The sequence below is a fragment of the Silene latifolia genome, unplaced genomic scaffold (assembly GCF_048544455.1).
Source record: "Silene latifolia isolate original U9 population unplaced genomic scaffold, ASM4854445v1 scaffold_20.1, whole genome shotgun sequence".
NCBI lineage: Eukaryota > Viridiplantae > Streptophyta > Magnoliopsida > Caryophyllales > Caryophyllaceae > Silene > Silene latifolia.
In genome coordinates, this window is record NW_027413163.1 from 11,874,875 (window position 1) to 11,883,848 (window position 8,974).

Below are 8,974 nucleotides of genomic sequence, written 5' to 3' on the forward strand. Positions count from 1 at the left end.
CTATCACATAACAAGTATGACACACTCAAAATGTATGTAAATGACCACCTTAAATTAATTAACATTAAACCGAGTAGGAAAACCCTACCTTATCATTATTCCATGATAATATATCCAACAACTAGCCAGGCAAGACTCCGAGATGAATCCTTGCGACGCGACCGACGACGACAACGATGACATCCTTACTGGGATTCTCCATACATAAACTAATCCCCATCCCTGGGTTAGTGTCTATGCTAGATGAGAGTGTATGGAGAAGTGGGTGATAAGTGAGATATATATATATACATATATATATATATATATATATATATATATATATATATATATATATATATATATATATATATATATATATATATATATATATTAGGGTTAGAGAGAAAGGGAACCGTCGAAAATAAAATTAGTCTTACGAACTTGCGTTTTATAATAACGCGTCAACAGCGGCTATACTCGGTCGAGTACTCTCATACTCGGCCGAGTAAGCCCTACTCGGTCGAGTGCTACCACCACTCAGCCTAGGTCAAGTAAACAATTACATAGATCCTTTATCCTCTCGCCTATACCCTCATATTATCTTCTGTGGTCAAACGGTCGGTCAAAGAGTTCTTAAACAGGGTGGGTATTACATCCACGCTCACCAGTCCACCAACACCATAACCATTGATGTTATCCTCTGCTATCTCTTTAGCCTATTTCCTCAACGTCGTCACCTACAGTAATACCCCAGCCCAAACCGGGTCGGGAGCGGTTACTTATGATAGGTCACTAGGCTTTGTACATGGCCCACAGATCAACACAGGTCCTTTATAGCGCATTTTGTCCTCACCATCATATTTCTTCTACGGGTATAAGGTAAATATTTTTATATTATTCTCATACATTCCGATGGTACTTTTCCTCTTTCTCTCTATCATATTTCTTCATTTCTTCACTCAAAATCGCAAGCAAACATCTACATCCCCTAAATTCATGGTAGCTTGGGGGAGGGTAGCAATTTGAGTGAGTTTTTAATCGCTTTGCATTTTATTTTAGGTCTTTAAACCCATTAAACATAACCTCTAGTCCTTTTGTTTTGTGCTTTGAGCCATTTTTATGGTTTGATTGGGTAATTTGAATTGTTGGCACATTGAGGACAATGTGATGTTTAGCTTGGGGGGAGATTGCATTTGCATATAGTGTAGTTTGCATGTAGTGTAGAAAATTTGAAAATTTTTGAGAGAATTTTTTGCTTTGTGCTTGCTTGTAGCCTACTTTCCTCTTTGCTTATCCTAATAATGGCTTCTTGCTAATGATTTGTTCTTTTATGATGGGATAATAGCTACATGGGAATGTCTTGACATAGTAGGTGGGAGATGGAGAATGAACTGAATAGGCTTGATCTTGACTTGTGGCAAGCTACAAAATGGTAAGGTAGAGCCTTTTTTGACTGATGCATCCATATCCGGTCTCTCTTAGGTGAGTGTAGGTGTCTCCTTATAATGTGTGTTTCATCAAAACGCACAAGTATGGTTCTCGTGTCATCTCTTGGTAAACATGCATTTATTTGTTATAGCATTTTGGACCCATTCACATGATATATTTGCCTTCTTGACCCCTTCATAAACATTTTTCCTAGCTACATAATAACTTGCCTGCCTTGTTGAGCTAGTAGCTCTGTTTTGTTTTGTTTGGGTGCTCAATTGGGATATGTTTAAAAATTGTGGAAATCATGCGAGCTTGGTCTTAATGCTCAAGAAAGAAGAAGAAGAAGAAGAAGAAGAAGAAGAAGAAGAAGAAGAAGAAGAAGAAGAAGAAGAAGAAGAAGAAAAAGAAAGAGTTGAAATGATGAAAAAAAATATGGGGAAAAGATGAAAAAATAAAGAAAGAAAAAGAAAAGAAAATAACATTAAAAAGGAAGTATGCATTGGAAAAAAGGGCTAAGAAGAAAAGATGTGAGAAATTCTCAAGCATTATTCATATATTATGGAGAATTTTCTTATGATTTGAATTGCAAATTGGGTTAGAATTGAATTGGGATTGAGCATCCTTGCATTTGACTGTTGCTAGCTTGACATTAACTCCACAATCCATAATTCATTTGTTCCTCCTTCTTACCCATTACATATTGCCTTCTTCCCACTCATTTGGCTTCTTTATCATGCTTACATTTATTTGTCTTGGCTTGCTAGGTTTGACATGTTTATCATATTAGATTGCGGGCACATTGTTATAAGTTGAGGATAGTTGAGTATTCATTCAGAAAATTGTCCTTTCACATATAAAAGAGTTTGAGTGGCCCATGAGAATCCATAAGTCAAAAGATCATGCAGGAGCTTAAAGGTTCATTTCATGTTTTCCATGCTTCGTCGTCGTGTAGATCTCATCCATGTTTTGCTTTATTCCTTGCCCATGTTGTTTCGGGTTTTTAAATCATTATGCTTGGTTTGTTTTGGGATTTTGCATTTGATGGGATGTGGTTTCTTGCTTGGAGACAAGCAGGGGTTTAGCTTGGGGGAGTTTATACTTTTATCCCTCATTTTAGCTCGGTTTCTATTGTTTATCATACTTTAATTAGTATATTTTTGAGCTAATCTTGTGTTCTAAATGTATTGTTGTGTTTGTTACGTTTTTGTAGGAATATAAGCATTTAGAGGATTTTTCCTATCATTTTGTACACCAAGTCCACTTAGCTAAACAAGACCAAGTGTTGGACTAAGCATGGAGTATTGGAATGGGTTTTGCATGAAGAAATTGGTGGATCAATATGTTTAATTCAAATATTGTCAAAAGCAAAGTCAAGCCCAACTCAAAGTCCAAGTCAAATAGGGAAGAATAGGATTCCAAGCTACCTAGGATGCCAAGGGATTAGGTCTTTAACTGGGTGATTAATCGCACAATTAATAACCAACATAGGATTCTCCAAATAATTAAGAGGAGAATTAAGGCAATCAACCCGAAATCCCACGTCCCCGATCAGGGCCCCCAACCCCGATTGGGGTTGCGTGCTTCTTGGTGATTTACGTTTCACCTCCCTCTCCTATAAATAGGAGAGGCATTTCAAGGCTTAGGCATCTCATTTTTATCTCATATTCTACGTCACATATACTTACAAAAACCCTTAAGCATTATATTTTCTCTCATTAGTTTTCATACTTTGTTTTCTATATTGTTAAGCATTTGGTTCTTAAACATTTGGTTATTTATACATTCAAGCATTTGGTTACAATTTGTTCTTCTATAAAAGTTATCTGCTATTAAGGTATTCTTATTTATAGCTTGTAATTTTACATTTCTATTTTAGTTTACACATAGTTTATAATTAAAGTACTTAATTTAGATTACATTAGCATTATTTCTTATACATGTTATATCACCTAGTTTATACAAATCATACAACCATGTTTAACATTTCTTACAATATAGTTTGCAATTTACATTCTAATATGAGCAACTAAATTTCCTAGTCTAAGGGCTGGGAAGCCATACAAAATCAAATGTATAACATGTTGAAATAGGTTGATACTAATATTGTTCATATTGCTTCTATCACATGCTTGTGTCATAATGTTTAATCTTTGTTTAAGGCCTTATTCAATTGATTAAGTTTGTTCATTCGTTCTTAAGTCGAGAGGCACTAAATTGAATTAGACTAAGCATGTATAGTAGGACAACCTAGTCATGGACGAGAGTTTCTCTAGGAACCGGTCTATGGTTGACACTAATGCTGTAAGGTGGGTGTCTCTAAGCCTAAACAATTGCCAATGTTTCTATTACCGAGTTTAACATAATTATATATTTACCTTTGCATGTGTGACCCGACCCCCTTAGACTCCTTTTTATTATACATTTTACATCATAATTTTTGTTAGTCATCAAACCAAGAACCAACAACAAAACGAATTCGACCTTGATAAGAATCCTTCCATAGCATTTCACAACGTAATTCCCGTTTCCTTGTGTTCGACCCCTATTTCTACATTCACTTGTTATTTAGGGAAATTATCTTTGCATAGGTACACGATAAGCCTATCAAATTTTGGCGCCGTTGCCGGGGAAACGGTTTTATTGCGTTTTGAATTGTCGATTTTTATCTTGTTTTCTTTTGTCTTGAGGAACACTTGTTCCTTGAGACCGTCACTTATCATTTCTCTAGAAATTTTTGTCTTATGCCCAGGTCCTCTCGTAAGGGAGAATTGCTTTCACCGGATTCCAATCTCTAGAAAACCTTTAGGAGAAGACGACGTTTTTAGAAGGAAGTGAAAAAGGCCTCTTCTCCCGTACAAGTTGAAAGTGTTAGAAATTCTTACTTGGACGATCTACAAGCCCTAAAGAGGAGGAGATTTCAAGTTCATCATCTCCACCACCACCACCATCTACCACCAAAAAGATGGTGAAACTTTCCGATCACTCAAAGCCCACCGCGGCCATGCTTCCGGCCGGTATCACAACCACTCAAATCACCACGCCGGACTTCGAGATCAAACCAGCTTTCATTAGCCTTGTGGAGAGGAAGTAATTTGGGGGAAATCCTTTGGAGGATCCCAATTTGCATGTGCAAGATTTTTTTGATTATTGCTCCATGATCCGACAAACGGGCGTCACTAAAGCCCAAATAAGGTAAATACTTTTTCCTTTCTCTTTGAAGGACACAGTCAAGCTTCTGATCAATAGCTTTGACCGCACCGCCATGGGAATCACCAATTGGTAGACTTTGGCTCTTGCGTTCTATCAAAAGTTTTTTCGACCGGAGAAAACTCAAACTTTGAGGAGCCAAATCACCGAATTCCGTCAACAAGCTCTTTAGAGCTTATATAAGGCTTGGGAGAGGTACAAGGAGCTACAAAGACAATACCCACACCATGGGCTAGATGATTGGTTTCTAGCAATAACATTCTACAATGGATGTTGTGCCGAGTCCCGAAGGATTCTTGATTCCGCCAACAATGGGCGGTTTGATCAAATTGACACCGACCTTGCTCATGCCACGATCGAATCTATGGCGGTCCATGATGCTCAATATGTCAATTCCCGAATTGTGCCACCCAAAGGTAAAGAAGATCCTCCAACAACTCCGTTTTTCTAGCTCAAATTGCCTTGCTCCAACAACAATTGGCGGAAAGAGATGCTACAGATTCCGTTCAACAACTCAATGCCATGTCTTCTACAAGTCAAATGATCGTTTGTGATGGTTGTGGAGGTGCGGGTCACTACGCCGCTCATTGCCGAGCCCCTATTGAAGAGGTAAATGCTTTTCAATCTTTTAGACAAAGTTCATATCCACCGGGTACATTTTCTAACACTTATAACCCGAATACAAAATTCCATCCGAACTTGTCTTACACTAGCAACAATGTGCTTAACCCACAACCTCCACCACAACCAAATGCTTATGTGCCTCAACAAAAAAAAGTATATCCCTCCACCGGGTTATCAAAATCAACAAAGGTCCCCACAAAACAATTACCAATAAAATCAACCTCCACCACAAAATGCCCAACAGAACAACCAAGGAGAAGGTAAGCTTGAGGGCTTGATAGTCCTAATGCAAAAGGAATTGTTGGCTCAAATTCAGAAGAATGATCAAGCTCATAGTGCCGCAATTAATATGTTGGAGTAACAAATGGCTCAACTTGCCTCATCTAGCTCTCAAAGGAAAACCGGCCAACTACCACCTCAAGGTACGCAACCCTACGAGACCCTTTAATTCTATTTCCTTGAGAAGTGGTACAAGCTATGATGGGTCATCCATGATGTAACACCCCAAGTTATTGAGAGTAAGGTTGTCCCACATCGAAGAATTGAGGAGGTTGTGATATGTTTATAAGGGATTCCACCTACCACTTAGTAACAAGGCCTTATGCTTTTGGGCTTAAGTGAGGACAATTAATGGACCCAAAAGTGCACACCCATCTTAATGGGGTTGTGTTACAATGGTGGTGGGTCGGGTTGTTATACATGACCTTGGATAATGAGGTGGTTGTTAAGAAGGCTAAGCTTGGGGGAAGTGTCAAAAAGAAGGCCGGTGAAGAGCCCCTTGTTAGAGACCGTGTACCATTTCCTCACCGGTTGTTGATGCTTAAGAGAAAGAGCGAGCTTGATGCCAAAGATGTTGAGCCCCCTATGTCCAAAGATAGTGACGTAGAAATTGTTGAGGAAGTCTCTCCTAATGCTAAGGAGAGTGATGTCATTCCTAAGAAAGTGGAAATTCCCGTTGAGAATGATAAAGTGAAAGTGAGAGATGTGGAGGATGCTCCTCCAAAGAAAGTTGTTCAAGTACTGTTTCCTCATCGTCTAGCAAAGCACAAGGAGGAAGTTAAGTTCGGTAAGTTTGTAGAAGTTTGTAAGAATTTACAAGTCACCGTCCCATTTTTAGAATTGCTTAACTAAGTCCCTTCTTACGCAAAGTTTATGAAGGAAATCCTCTCAAAGAAGCGACCCTTCAATGAGGTTGAGACCATTGCTTTCACCGAAGAGTGTAATGCACTCTTACAAAATAAGTTTCCCCCGAAACTTAAGGACCCCGGTAGCTATTTGATGTGACCATAATTAGAGCACATTTAGTCCCCGAATTAGCCTTGTTCCCATGCTTTTTAGTGCATATTTGGGTCATTTATTGTCTTTAGTTCTTTGTTTTGCATATTCTTTGAGGTTTTGATCCCTAGGTAGGAAAGGAGTGCAAACCTTGCATTTTCATGGCAAAATGAGACTAAATTGATTGAATTCAATGACCAAGCATCAAGGAGAGACAAGATTAGAAGGCCTTTGTACATACTATAGTAGATGGGCAATGATGAGAAAAGATCCTTGCATCCCCGAGGAAATCCCCAAGGATTTTATGAAGAAAAAGGAAGAAAAGAAGAAGAAAGCAGACTGCCCAGCAATCCGTGCGTCTTCCCCAGAAGACGCCCGTCTCCATCACCACAATCCGTGCGTCTTCTCCCCAAGACGCCCGGGCAGCAGCTCCAGAAGACGCCCGTCTTCACCCCAAGACGCCCGGGCACAGACCACCGAATCCGCCCGTCCCGTGCTAAAGACGCCCGGATTCCAAGGCAGACCAATTTCGTTTCTTCAAGCTTCAAGAAAGATGCCCATCCTTCCAAAAAGACCGGCGTTTCCTTAAGTAGGGACTTAATCGCCATTTAAGCCCTTAGTTAACCCTAATTCCTACACCTAATCCCCACTATAAATACCCCATTAGTCTAATTAGAAGAGCATGTTCTTCTTAGCAATCTTTAGTGTATTTAATACCAATCAAATCTCTCTTTAATTTTGTAATCAACAATTAATCAAGTTTTAATACAAGTTTTATTTCCTTAATCTCTCTCTTGTTCATCCTTTATTTTGGGTAATTGAAGATTATTTGGGTTATTATTGGGAGATTGACAACCTCTCAATCAAGCATCAAGTACTTCTTTTATTCTTTGCTTTATTATTGGAATCATTAGTAGGTATAATTCTCTTAATCCCTTTTTAATTATTGCTAATTACTTTCATTTATTCATCATGTTTCACTTTGTTGGTATGATTGACAACCTTGCTAGCATGTTCAACATGATAATGAGTGAGTAGTCACTTAGCTAGGGTTAATGGGTAATTAGGGGAAACCAACATGGGGAATGATTCATGCTTAAATTAATATGCTTTCATGGTTTATTTGCTTGCTTGTTATGATCTCAACTCATGCACGTGTTATGTTTGATGAAATGCGAGCCTATGAATCCTTGCATTTTTTACCCATCACCTATCTTTTCAATGAGACTTGTAAGACATAAACCAACTCGAGTCTCATTAGACCATGCATGTTGTTGAGTAGGGAAGACTAAGTCGACTTGTAGGTGTTGTACAATCTAATCGATTCGGCTCCGGGACCCAAACTTTCCTAGGATTGTAAGATATAAACCAACTCAATCCATCACAACAATAATTGCTTGCTTATAATTTGAGAACATGTTTGTATGATCAATTCCCATGAATCCCCTATGACCCCATGATACCCTAGTGCCTTTTATCAATTGTTTACATCCCTTTTAATTCATCTTACTTGTTTACTTTCATTGCTATTTAGTTTAGTAATCTTCTATTCAAACCCCAATTGTGACACCCCTAAGACACCACTAGTTGCAATAGAAATCTCATCTCAATTCCTGTCCCTTGGGATCCGACCTTTACTTGCCTCTTTACTAATTGTAGAGTTGTTTGTGAAGTTATAAATTGTGTTTTGGTCTAGGTGCTCTTAACGACAAGTAACCGAAAGATTTTAGATAGTCCCGACCAAAAATGGCGCCATTGCCACGGTGTTAACTTGATTTAGATTTTATTACATTGTTATTAGTTGTGTCTTTCTTTGCCTTGGGGAAGTAAAACTCCTCAAGGTTTGTTCTAATTGTTTTCGAGTTGTTTGATATTTTGCATGTCTAGAAGGTCACAAGGTGACTTATTACCCTTTGATCGTGAAATTGAAAGAACTTTGACAACCAATAGAAGACTTGCTAGGAGAACTTTGAGAGGTATTGGTGAGGTTGTAGATATTCAACCAACTATTGAGTTCATCAACCCTTTTGCAAGAGAAGCTGAGGAGAACCCAACACAAAATCCAACACAAAATCAACCCATAATGCCTAAGTTTTCATCACATTCCGTCCCCACCGAGGAGAACCTACCCAATGGTACTCCCACACCACAACATCTAACCGGAAATTTTATTGCCAAATCCGCATTTATCCAATTAGTCGAAAGAAGCCAATTTGGGGGGATGCCTAGTGAAGACCCTCACTCTCATATGGAGACCTTTTGCGATTATTGTGATGCGATTTCTCAAACCGGTGTAACTCAAGACCAAATTCGATGGGTCTTATTTCCTTTTTCTCTAATTGGCACCGCGAAACAATGGTTGAAAGGCCTTGATAAGGCTACTCTCGGAATTGATTCTTGGAAGAAGTTGGCTCTAGCTTTCTACAAAAAGTTCTATCCACCGGAAAAGACTAAC

General features: G+C 38.7%; 1 non-coding gene across 1 annotated transcript; it reads right to left on the reverse strand.

The window, feature by feature from the left end:
* Positions 1-4,747: 4,747 nt before the first annotated feature.
* Positions 4,748-4,854, reverse strand: LOC141638621 (small nucleolar RNA R71). The gene has a single exon (XR_012542166.1). It is a non-coding gene; the product is annotated as a small nucleolar RNA R71 (small nucleolar RNA).
* Positions 4,855-8,974: the final 4,120 nt, after the last annotated feature.